General features: G+C 40.0%; 1 pseudogene; it reads right to left on the bottom strand.

The window, feature by feature from the left end:
• Window positions 1-10011: 10011 nt before the first annotated feature.
• Window positions 10012-10447, bottom strand: LOC115509717 (annotated as a pseudogene).
• Between the last annotated feature and the right edge of the window lie 3268 nt (window positions 10448-13715).

Raw genomic sequence — 13715 nt, 5'->3', positions numbered from 1 at the left:
ACTGGGAGAGGAGCAGGGGAGTGAATGGGGTATACTTAATTTCATACCTAATTGGTATGAAATTTTATTTTGGGCGATGAAAGTGTTTTAGAATTACGTAGAGGTGGTAGTTACACAACATAATGACTATACTAAATGCTACTGAAATGTCTGCTTTAAAATGGTTAGTTTTAGGTTATCTGGATTTCACCCCAATTAAAAAAATATAATTCAAAAGTGAAAATCTTTTTTATTTCTCATTTAACATTATTTTTCAATAACCAACCAACCACTTATCCCATCTGGTGAATAGGCTTCTGCATATTCTTTAAAACTTTCCTACAATGCATGACTTGAGAAAGGGTTTGTCACCATGTACCTCTCATATATGTAAGTTGATTATTCCACTTGCCTATTTTCAGACAGCTTGATTCTAATTATCCCACCACAGAAATGTTAAAGGGATTCTGAGTCCGTATTGTTTTGGGAACAAACTAGAAAAAGTTATTGGACCCTCCCTTTGGCATATAGTACTTGAGGATGTAGCAGCAGAAGACCTCTCCATAAAACATCATGCACTTTTTCTTTATTTTCTCAGCCTGCAGTGTCTCATACAATAATACCCGCTAGAAATGTGGCTGGAGTGACAGAGAACTGAATTTCTAATTTTACTTACTTACTTACTTAATTTTTAATATTTGAATTTTTAATTTCAAGTTTAGTTAGTTGATACACAGTGTAATATTAGTTTCAAAAGTAGAATCTAGTGATTTGTCACTTACATACAATATCCAGTGCTCGTCAATTTTACCTAATTTTAATGAATTGAGATCTAAATTTAAAAATCAGTTCTTGGTTTGAGTTATCAGAAAAATGTTAACTGTATTTGGAACAACTTGGATATTCGAATGTACTTGCTTTAACTGTAAATTTTGTGATGTCTACATACACACCAGGTTCAGGCTTAGTTAAAAAAAAAAGGATATAAAATATCTCAATTTTTTAAATATCTGTTTTATGTTGCTATGAAATTATCTTGGATATAATGGATTAAATAAAACCTATTTTTAAAATTAATTTTACCATTTATTTTTATTTGTTCAAATATGGCTATTTAAAAATATTTTTAATGTTCATTTATTTTTGAGAGAGAGAGAGAACATGAACCGGGGAGGGGCACAGAGAGATGGAGACACAGAATCCGAAGCAGGCTCCAGGCTTTGAGCTGTCAGCACAGAGTCCAATGTAAGGCTCGAACCTAGGAACCGTGAGATCATGACCTGAGCTGAAGTCGGATGCTCAACCAACTGAGCTACCCAGGCATCCCCCCAAAATTTTTAAATTACATATGTGGTTCACATTATGTTTCTATTGGATAACTTTGTTCTAGGTATTGTCAATGGGGACTCCAGTTATTGGCATCCTCCCTATTTAGGCTGAGGAAAACTGAAGAAAAGCAACTAGAATTTGGAATATGCTACCAAGTGAGAATCCAAAGTGAGGCCTAATCTCCAACTTCCAGGCTTTCCATAGTGCCTCCATCACAATGGCCTTGGTATGTGTGGGTGGCAAGCCTTGGTGCTCCCTTGTGAGCAGAAGGCAGGCATGGCTAATATTTTCATGACTGGTGTCATTCTTTCAGAAGTCCAAAGATGACCTTGGCAATGACAGAGAGGCATTGCCTCAAGATAACCCCACCCCCCAACGTGACATAGTTTGCCAGCCTATGTAAAGGATTCCAGAAGTGGGCTAGATTCATGCCTAGAATTCATTTGAGAAATTGCAGAAATTCATAGGCTGATGGGTGAGGAACAAAGAGAAGAAAAATCACTTCCCCACAGAGGTCAGAAAAGTTTAACATGCCACTGGTTTGAGGAGAAGTTCTTCTGTCTGGATTGAGTGATTAGATCTTATCCACTTTGCCCCCCAATCATACTTTTGATGTTGGAGTGTCCTCATTTCCCATCCTGGGCCCTCAGATTCTCAGTAGGTGGGGATGCCCAGCCGCAGCATAAATGCCGTGTCTCAGGGCATGACAATAAAACACTCAGACTATCTGAACATTTGCTGTGGAGGCAATGAAATTCCTTCCTTGCTCGCTTCTCATGGTTGGCAGGCTGTTTTCTTCTCTTGGGTTTTTTCTTTGATACGCAGGCTAGAGTAAACAAGAGTTCAATTTTAATGATAAGCATTTATTTAAGACTGAAACTGGAGCCTGTAAAGAATCACAAAAATGAAGAAATACTGTATTTGCTCGATTTCAGTTAGTATTTCCCCTACATGAGATATGAAGTATAATAATTTTTTGTTATTGTTTTAACACTGTTATTTTTGTCACTCACATATATCTCTAGGCACTCCGCTAAGTACACATACTCATTTTATTTATTACTTGTTCGTTTATTACATGTATTTGTACTTTTATTACTCTATCTTACCAATGAGGAAATTGAGGCACAAAGAGGTTGGGTTCCTTGTCTGAGGTCTTACAGCTAGTAAGTGATGAAAACAGAATTCAAACTCAGATCTGACACCAAGTTTCTAAGTTTGTTTCTAAGTCTGAAAAGGGAAATAGGATCTTATGACATTTTACTTACTAGCTTTACACTCAAACATAATGAGTCAAAATATGGGGCCAAAACCACCTTTTTTTTTTTTTTAACTGAAATTGCTTTAATAAAACTTTAAAAAGACTTTTTTTAGATGAAGGTTGTAAGGAGGTATCTAAGTTTGAGGAAGTTTTAAGCACCTGGATTCTTATATGTTTTTGTTTCAGAGTTCATGCAACTTGAAAGCCATCGGTTCCTTAACAAGTCCTGCCAATATGAAATAAGAAAAGATACTTTAAACAGAAAATCCCCCTGTGTTTGGTGAACAGAGCGGTATTGTTGTTTGCTTTTTTAAGGGGACAGAAGATGGGGGTCGTAGTGGGGTGTTTGTTTTTATGAGGTCTGCTTTGAAAAGCTCTTCTGAAGCCTTCCCAGGAGTAACCAAGCAGGAGTGCTGGGGTTTGATGCAATATATACTGGCTAAACGTGGGCCTGCCTCAGCTGCAAGTAATTTAATCTCAGGATTCTCTCCAAATGGGACCCTGGACCACAGCAATCTGAGAATGTCGTACACTGGATTTCTAATTGCTGCAGGACTCTGTGGTAGAAACAAAAATATTTATAGGTCTAAGTTTCTTAAGGTGGTGGGTTACCTAAATTTGAGAAGAACGTGGGATTTCACCCATTGGGGAGGAAGGTTTGCACCATCTGATGGATAGATTTTTTGGGAAAGCTGGAAAAGTTATCTGAAAACATTCCCTGAACTGTGTCATAGCTGTTGGAGTGTAGATGCTATCACTTTAACCATTCCCCCCACTTTTCTTAAAGAATTTATCTCATCTTGGGGTGCCTGGGCAGCTCAGTCGGTTAAGCATCTGACTTTGGCTAAGGTCATGCTCTCACAGCTTGTGAGTTCAAGTCCTGCATCAGGGTCTGTGCTGACAGCTCAGAGCATAGGGTCTGCTTTGGATTCTGTGTCTCCCTCTCTCTCTACCTCTCCCCTGCTCATGCTCTGTCTCTGTCTCTGTCTCTCTCTCAAAAATAAATAAACATTAAAAAAATTTTTTTTAAAAAGGATTTATCTAATCGTTTAAAGTAATCTCTACACCCAACATGGGGCTTGAACCCTGCAACCCTGAGATTAAGAGTTGCATGTTTCACTGACTGAGCCCACCAGGCACCCCATCTTTAACCATTCCTAAAAGGAGAATCAGAGCCTTCTCTGAGTCCTCTGATCCTCTGTTCATTTGCCCTCCATGAGGATTTGAGAATTTGCTAGGTTGCCCCCTCCCTTCCTCCTCAGTTGAATTCTCCCAGATCCTCCAGGAAGAATAGGGGTGCTGATATTGCAGCCCAAGGCCTTTCCTTTAACTACCAGCTACCTCCCAGGTGGGTGGAGGCCTCTGGCTGAGGAGCATCTATCTGCATCAGGTGGCATGAACTGGGGAATCAAGGTGGCTGGCTTGAGAAGAAATCTTCAAGAATATCCAAATGGCCAAAATTTCACCTTTCAAATGGCAAGTATGCCACAGGGATTCATATCTCAGTACAAAGGTACAGCAATAAATTAGTACATCATTCCTTAGTTCGACCCTAGCCTCACTGAAAACTGAAAATAAGCAAATAGGATAAACATCTGTTTTTGTTAAACATTGTCACAATCAGAGGTTTCTCTTGACTTTTTCTTCAAATAGGCAATGCATTCGCATAATTAAAAAATCAAAATGGTAGGGGCTCCTGGCTGGCTCAATCAGAAAAGCATGTGACTCTTGATTTGGGGGTCATGAGTTCAAACCCCACATTGGTGTAGAGATTATAAATAAATAAATAAGTAAATGATCAAATGGTGTTAAAAGGAATGCATTGAAATTCTCATTCTCACCCTGTTCCCACCAGTCCCAAAGCCCAGCCCATTTCCTATAGGTAACCATTTTATTTTTTTAAATGTTTTTATTTATTTTTGAGAAAGAGAGAGAGAGACAGAGACAGAGACAGAGCATGAGTGGGGGGAGAGACAGAGAGAGGGAGACACAGAATCCGAAGTAGGCTCCAGGCTCTGAGCTGTCAGCACAGAGCCCAACACAGGGCTTGAGCCCTGACCCTGAGATCATGACCTGAGCTAAAGTCAGACGCTCAACCGACTGACCCACCAGGTGCCCCTGTAGGTAACCATTTAAAATTTTTTTCTATGTACTCTTCCAGGGCACCTGCCCAGTGTCCGTTTAGGCATACATAACCAAAATCAAATATATATTCTTATAACTTCTCTCCCTTTTCCGTAAAACAAGGAGCATTCTACGAACACTGTTTGCACCTTGCTTTTTTTTTTTTTTCACTTAATGCGTCCCAGAGATCTTTCCTTAGTAGCTTTCCTTATGGTAAGCTTCCTTATTCTTTGTTGTTGTTATTAGAGCTGCACAGTATTCCATTTTATACCACACTTTTTTTATTCGGGTTGTTTCAGTCTGTGTTCTTTTATAAACAGTGCAAGCGTTTCTAATCAGACATTTCTGGCTCAAATTTTGTTCCTTCTATTCTCTTGAAATTCTTCAGGCTTACAGAGGGCTGCCCAAGGGGTGCACACTAGACTTACAGAAGAATAGATGTAGAAGAGGCTTTAAAGCTGGCCTAATCCAACCCACTGTTTTAAGGGGAAACCAAAGCTCCTGTAAAGTGACTTCCCCAGGGTTACAGAGTGGGGCCAGAGTCTAGGTTTACTGCTTCCCTGCCTGAAATTGTACCGGCTAGATCACACGGCTGGATACTGAGTGTGTGTGTGTGTGCGTGTGCATGCCTCTAGGAATATAAAACTCATTGAATGCAATGTCAAACATGGTAAGAGCCAGGAGGAGATTACAAAGCCCCTTTCAGCATCGGATCCCTTGGAGCAGGAAGTCACCTGGTTAGGGAAAATCTGGAAAGGCTTCATCAAGGAGGCAGCATTCGTGGTGGGCCTCGAAGGATGGATAAGATTTCACCAGGGAAAAGAGATGAGAGACAAGAGTTGTGAATATGGGAAAACATCAGGTATCTTTGGGTAGCAAGGAGCCTACTGTGGCTGGAGCACAGTGTATGATTAGAAATAAGACTACTAGTAGTTTTAATGAGACTAGTGAATGCTTACCCTAGACTAGGTGTTATTCTTATTGCTTTATCAATACTAGCCTTTAAATTTCACAACCCTGTGAAGCAAGTACCAGTTGCTTAAAATTATCCCCATTTTACATGTGGGGACACTGACGCACAGAGAGAGTTGATAAGTCAACTTAAGTCAAATGTTACACAGTAAGATTACATTCTAGAGAGTCCGACTCTAAAGCAGTGTTAACACTTCTCCATGTTCTTAGGAAATGAGACCGGAAAAAGCCCTATTACAGAGGATACTGGAATGCTTGTGAAACACAGAAGATTTATACTGCCTTGTTTGTAAATGGAAGGAGATACATGTTTATTGAGCATACATACCTTAAAAAACATGTGAGATAGATATCATTTTCGATAGAATTCAGATGGGGAAACTAGGGTTCTGAGAGGGAAAGTAACTTGCTAGCTAGCAAGTGGCAAGAGAGCCCCTGAGGCCGGCATGTGAATGAAAACCAGTGCCTGTGCCCAGGCTGACGTTTATCCAAACACAGCCCATAGAATACTAGTGCGTAGCTTAGAGGGGAATGGGGTTTGTGGTCAACTAAACTTGGGAAATGCTAAGATAAACAAAATTAGACCTCAATTTAATTGCAGATTTTAATATACTTTCCATGCTTCATAAATAGAGAGGTAGATGTTGCATCACAGACTTACCATGATTCACTCTGCTCCCACCACTTCCAAGCCCTTTGTTCAAGTCATATTCAGTGGAAATAGTGCTGGGAGGTATACTGGTTTGGGAAAGCCTGAATAGAACATACTGGAGAAAGGAAGGAAAGATGTGTTTCCTGATCAGCTGGGCATACAGGCACTCTTTACAGATCTATAATGTTAAAATATGAAGGGCACATGAATCTTACTTTCTGAGGATGGCACAGAAAATAAGTTATCTAAACTTCCATATCTCAGAAGACTGGAATGTTTTGTGGGTTTTTTGTTTGTTTGTTTTGTCTTGGTTTAAGTATCAAAATGGGAAAACCTGATTTGATTCTAAGCTAGAATCTCCCAATTTCTATTCTAGTTCTTTCACAACCCAAGGTAAAGATGTTGCAGTGTTGGGAACCAAAAAATATATGTAGGGTATGCTTTTTAGGTTATGCCCGTGAACTTAACTTCTGATTAGCTGGTGGTTTAATTTATAATCTGATATTGATATTGTATTACTATAAAAGAGAGTATACTCAAAAAGAATACCTTCACCCTTTCCTTCAAATCGCCTCATGAAAAGTAAAACGTACATGTATGGCATGAGTAAACCAAGTAAAACCTTTGTCATTAAAAAAGTATTCTGCAGAACACCTGGATGGCTTAATTGGTTAAGCATCTGACTTTGGCTCAGGTCTTGATTTCACAGTTTGCAGTTCATGAGTTCCAGCCCTGTGTCAGGCTCTGTGCTGACAGCTCAGAGCCTGAAGCCTGCTTTGGATTCTGTGTCTCCCTCCCTCTCTGCCCCTCCCCCACTCATGCTCTGTCTCTCTCTCTCTCTCAAAAATCAATAAACAAAAAGAAAATTTTTTTTAAGTATTCTGCAAATCTTAAACACAGTGTGAAAATAATACTCTTTTACCGGCTACAAATTCTGTATGTCAAAGGTCATTTCTGTAGGCAATTGTTATTACATTTGATAAGTTGAATGGAGCTTCCTTTTTAATTCAATTCTATGAGTATTTTTTTAATCTGCAGGATGATTATTGGAATGGCCAGAAATGCTATCGGTGCTGATTTTATTACCCCCATAAAATGACCCAGCTCTAAGAACAAGAGGGAGATTTAATAACATCCATTCTTATTTAGAGAGCTGGGGTGCGGGTAAAGGCTTAAATACAACCTGAGTTCTTGCAAAAACTGGTGGGATCACTGACAGTAGTGTTATTTCATACTTCTGGAGACATTTGACGGGGATCTCTTCAGATACAGACAAGATCGACTTTTGGATATTTTTCCTAAGAAAGTTTTCATAATAACATACTTTGCTGCTGCTGCTGCTGTTGCTCTAAAATTTAATTTTAGTGACTTGAAGCTGTGAGTAAAGTTCAAACTCCCTCTTTTACCACTGCATTCTGATTGGAAGGTAGCTTATTTAGGATAACCATCAGTTCTTTTGCCCGGAGTCTACAGTAAGAGGAACCCAAAGGCAAAACACAAATACAAAGACGGTATTCACTCATAATCTTTCTTAGGCCAAAATGAACAATATATATATACAAATGCTAGTGAAACAGATTGAAAACAGAACCCCACAGGAAAGTTGAAAACGATGCTAACTAATTGCAATAAAATACAAATCCACCCATAACCTAATTAATATAAATATCTTCTTTCTTTTGCATACCCCATAACATGGACATATACATTGAAATGTTTCTCAAGCACGGGCAACTGGGATCCCCAACCTATGAAACATACCAGCCTTATGAAAACGTTCTCATCTTAGGAACCACTGGATTTGGGATTCTGTACCATTCTAGTGGCTTCTTGGTTTTGGAATTGGGTAGGAAATCTTGGGTGAAAGGAGACTCAAGATGTGCATCCTGAATTGTAACCTTGGCACCACCCACCCTGTGAGCTCAGACAAATGACTTCATCTCTGGTGCATGTTTTATTATCTCCCAATTTCTATTCTCGTTCTTTCATATCCAAAGGTGCATGTCATCTGAAGCCTTGGGCACTTTGTATCATAAATCAGAAACAAATCCAGGAGGGAGAAAGAGTGAAGGAGACAAGTACCTGGCTAGGAACACTAAGTTTCTGCACACACTTTGTATTAGGTTTTGTTCATGGTGTTTCATGTTCTGGACCATTCCTTCCACATTTATACATTTTCTCCTGGTCCTTGGAAAACTGAAGTCTCTGTGGAACATTCCATGAATGATCATCAGCATTACTTTCTACTAAAATAACTGGGACCTATTTATAAACCACAGGAAATTGTTCTTGCTCAGGATACTGTCTGAATAAGTAATTTAAAAAGTGGAAAACACTGTCAGTCTTCCATATGTTTTCTCTATTTATTGTTTCCCAAACTGGCCTTGAACATTCCTATCTCTATACCTTTGTTTATGCTATTCTCATAGCTCACATACCTTCCTCACTTATTCAAATCCTCTCCTTCTTTAAGATTCAGCTCAAATATCACTTTTTTCAGGTAGAAATTTCTATAACTTTTGACATGGGTCCTCACCCCCCACAACCCAGGGATCCTTTTTTCCCCTCAAAACTATGAGTCACTTGTACCCCCAACACATCACTTAGCACTTAAGTCCTACCCTGTTTTGTTTTCTTCTTGTTGCCATTACATAAAATTGGAATTTCCAGAGAGACTGTGAACACCTTGAAGAGAAGCTCCCACATGAATAAACCAAGATAGCATCCAATACACAGCTAAGAACACAGAAGGTGCTTAGTGTTGTGGATATAAGGTGATGGTTTTCAAATGGTCTAAAGCCAAATAAAAGAAAATCACAGAAACCCGATGTGCAAAATAGACAAAAGTTGACCCAGTGTGGTAGAAGTTGGAATATAGATAGGGACACTGGCATCCCATAAAATGGACCCCATTCCCTACCCTCCTCTTTGCTCAGATGCTGGAGCATCCCCACAGCTCACACTCCCTTTCTCCCTTGGCCTGTCCATGCCCAGTGTCCCCAGGCTTCTGTGCTGGGAACCTGACCTTCCCAGCACCTTAGTGGCCTCATTCCATTCCCTCCAGGCATAAGCATAGATGTGTCTGAGCTGAGCTGTTAGAACTCTCCAGTGTGCTAATGTTACCTACCCACTCCAAAATGTTTGCATTCTCATAGAATTTTTCTAAAGAGAGCACCTCAACCACACCCATGGATCCCTAACCAGTCACTTGGAGAACTCAATATGGCTGATCATGGAACAGTCCTTTTGACCACATTCCCTCTTTCCTACTGCCCCAGCATATTCCCTTAGGAATGCCTGTGTGTTTGAAATTCTGGAAGTCCCCAATAGTATTTTCTGTCAACACAAACATACTCTTCCCCATAAGCAAAATTCTCTTTTCTCTTTCATACTCTCAATTAATTGGAAGGAAATAGAGCAAGCAAAGTTACCGGTAGTAATTTTTTTTAATCGAGGTAAAATTGACATATAGCATTATATTAGTTTCATTTTAATGAAATTATAATGATTTCATGCAAATACATTTTGCAAAGTGATCACCACAATAAGTCTAGTTAATATCTGTCCCTGTTCACAGTTACATTTTTTTTCTTGTGATGAGAACTTTTAAGATCTATTCTCTTAGCAACTTTCAAATATGTAATACTGTATTACTAACTACAGTCATTCTGGTGGTACATTGTGTGTGTGTGTATTTTTAATGACTGAAACAAAACAGATTTAAAACCTCAGCTCCTGGAAGAACCATTTGTTCTTGCCGGTCCTGTACCTCTCCTGGAAGTTTACCTTGGCTACTAATCAAGCCTTGCATTTAAGAGCAGGGTCTCTGAAGACATCCTTGTTGACGACAGTTTTGTCCAAGAGGATATGCACAGAGTACTTTATGGGCATGCATGATTGTAGTTATAAACTTTCACAAAAGACTTGATCTTTGACCTCTTGATGATTTCCTTCTTTCCCATGGCAGCTGTTACTTTGCAGGGATAGCGGTCAATTCTAGCCACCAGAGCATGGCTGTAGGGACAGTCTGAGGTATCATCATCAACATTCTTCATAATAACTGCTTTGCATCCGGAGTAGTGACTGGCCAGGACCAGCATCACCTTCCCCGGTTTCATGAACTTGCCCATCTTCGAGCCTCTAGAAGAAAGCTCTGGTGGTATTTTAAATGGCACAAGACACATCTCATTCAGAGCACAGAAACAGAATGAAGAGTGGCTGTACCGTCCACTCCTTGGCCTGGCATCATTCCAGCCCATTTGCCCCAGTGCTGGATTGCACTCCTCCAACATTGACCACTATGGCCTCCTGCTCTCTCGGGCTCCACACTCGCATTCTTGCTCCTCCCCTGATTTGCCAAACATGCTTATTGGACTAACAATGGGTTTGTCCTTGACTTTACACCCTGTTGACCTCTTTGATTATGGAGATTCAGTTTTCACTTCAGACCCCAACTCAGACCCTGGTGCTCTTAGTTTTGTTCACTGGCCAGTGGCCTGTCTGGGTCCACAGATCCTGGCAACTTCAACCACTTCAAAACACCAGGCCCTGCCAACCACAGACGGCAGGCCACACTTGCCAGCTGCAATCTGGGGCTATCTTCCAGGAGACCCTCTTGCCTGTGCTACGAGCCCACTTCCATTCAGTTCCAAACCCTTAACTTAGCAACTCCGATCTCAGTAGCCTCCTGACTTCACACTGCATGTGTTCTTCCCACTATTTACACTCAGATTACCTCTACAGACTTTGGCCTTATTCACCTTTGCTGCTCCATGTGCCCTCTAAAACCCTTTGGCTTCTCTGCGCCCCCCCCCCCCCCCGCCCCGTACCTGGCCCACTGCAAGGAGAAGTCATAGCCTCACCATCACCAGTGTGGAACATTCCACTGGCCCCTGAGGAGTGGGCATAAGCCAATCAGGAGAATGATTTTCCTGATAAACCAGTCAGAGAGAAGAGCTTTTTGGTGTTCTTAAGTCCACTGTGCAGGTCAGGAGATTATTCTCAGAGAGAGATATGAAATAGGGAATGTAAATCTGGAGTCTTAGTCCAGTTACAAGGAGGTACACACATTTTATAAAGGGAAAGTGATTTAATCTCTCTCCCATCATTTTACCAGATGGGCTGAGTCCTGCTGGGAATGTGCTGCAAGGGAAAACGTTTATCAGGAAGAGAAGTAAAGGACCTGGGATTCTTGTTATCCATCTTCCATAAGCAGTCATTTCTTTTTTCTTTTGTATTTTTTTTAGGGAGAAAAAAGTGTTGGCCTGAACTCCTCGTGCTTTCTTATGTAATAAAAAAGTCAAGCAAAGGTCATGTCTTGGTTCAGCCTGGACTCGGCAGACTGCCTGCATTATTACAGTGCTGGGAGTCTGAGGCTCTTTGCTCCTTGAGGATTATCATGCAATTCCTCCACAAGTGGTAGGCCTCTTTCTCTGCAGAGGGGGCCTATCTCAGGGCAGGCCATTATGATGTCTACTCTGTTATTGATGTTCAGCAAGAGTTATATACATCTTAATGGTTTTATAGTAGAAATATTACACTTGGGGGCAAGATTTCCAAAACCAGTTCTCTGACTATGCTAAGTCACTAGCCTATCTGGGTCCCTTTGCTCATTTGTAAAATTGTAAAGGTTGATCCCATCAATGAGGTTGATATAACCTTAGAGATACCCTCCAGCTCTGATATTCCCCAACTTTGTAATAAATCCTAGTTGGCATCTAAGCACTGATCAGAACTCTATAAACCAGATAAGATATTCTAGAATTGAATATATTAGTATCCCTCAGGGATCATAGTAACAGAGTCTTTGCTTCAAAAGGAAATCAGCTTTTTCTTCAATAAATAACAAAGATTAGGGGCACCTGGGTGGCTCAGTTGGTAAAGCATCCAACTTTGGCTTAGGGCATGATCTCACAGTTTGTGGGTTCAAGCCCCACATTTGGCTCTGTGCTGACAGCTCAGAGTCTGGAGCCTGCTTCGGATTCTGTGTCTCCCTCTCTCTGTGCTCCTCCCCTGCTCACACTCTGTCTCTGTCTCTCAAAAATGAATAAACATATTTTTTTAAGTTTAAAAAAGTAACAAACATTAAATGAGATAATATATCCATGGGAAATCTAGCATGGAGGGGCACAATACATTTCAGTTAATGGGGCATTTCCTATACTAGCATTTCCCAGAATATAATTCTAGAAAGACTATGCTTTCACTGAGATTCACCAAGGCAACTGTATCCTAAAAGGTCCTTTATAATGTTTTTTAATACATTCAGGATCCAATCAAGGATCACATAATTGCATTTAGTTATTGGTTGTCTTTAGTTATTTTTAATCTAGAATAGTCTTTTTTTCATTTTTCATAACATTGATAATTTGAGGAGTCTCTCCTGGTTATCTTGCAGAATATCACACAGTCTGGATTTATGTGGTTGTTTCCTCATGTTTAGATTCAGAGTTAACATGTTTGGCAAGAAAACTGCAGAAGTGATGTTTGTACTGTTATTTTTTAAAACTATTTTTATTTTACCTTTCATCTGTGATCAAATCTGATAGAAATACGTAAGGTGGAAATGGAAGGCTCCCCAAAATGCCAACTCCCGGAAATAACCAGTATTTACATTTTAGTATATATGCCATTACATTTTTTTCCTTCACATAGAACAAAAATGGAATCATTTTCTACATCATTTTTTGCAACCGGCCCTTTTTCCTTATTACTGTTTCTTGGAACGCTTTCTGTGTGAGTACCTGTAGGTCTACCACATTCCTTTCAGTGGTTTGTTTCCAGCTTTTAGCTCTTAGGAATGATGCTGCAACCATCCTCCATATACATTTTTGTCTTTGTGTATGTCTGTAAGTTTTTCCATAGATTCTATTCATTAAAGTAAAGCTTCTGGATCAACTTTGACCTTGCAAAACTGCCACCACAAAACATATCAATTAACACACTCAACAAATATGGAGGAAAGTGACTGTTTCCTCACATCTTCTCCTGGTTTTACCACCACCATTTTTTTCTTTTCTTTTTCTTTTTGTTAGAGAGAAAGAGAGAGCACAAGCAGGGGACAGGGGCAGAGGGAGAGACGCAGAGAATCTCAAGCAGACTCCATCCTCAGTGTGGAACCTGACGAGGGGCTCAATCCCATGACCTGAGCCAAAAACAAGAGTTGGATGCTCAACAAATTGAGCCACCTAGGTGCCCCACCAACACCCTTTTTGATCTTTGCCAATGGGAAGTGAAACTTGACTTATCATTATCACTTGAATTTTTAAACTATAAGCAAGGTTAAGTATATTTTTGTATGTTTATTTCCTGTTTTTTAAGGTTCCCTCCCCGCCCCAAATTATCTCTATCTATCCTTTGCCTATTTTCTACAAGATTATATTTTTCTTATTGATTTGT

Source organism: Lynx canadensis, chromosome A3 (genome assembly GCF_007474595.2).
Source record: "Lynx canadensis isolate LIC74 chromosome A3, mLynCan4.pri.v2, whole genome shotgun sequence".
In the NCBI taxonomy this organism is placed as follows: Eukaryota; Metazoa; Chordata; class Mammalia; order Carnivora; family Felidae; genus Lynx; species Lynx canadensis.
This window is presented reverse-complemented; position numbering and strand designations above follow the sequence as displayed.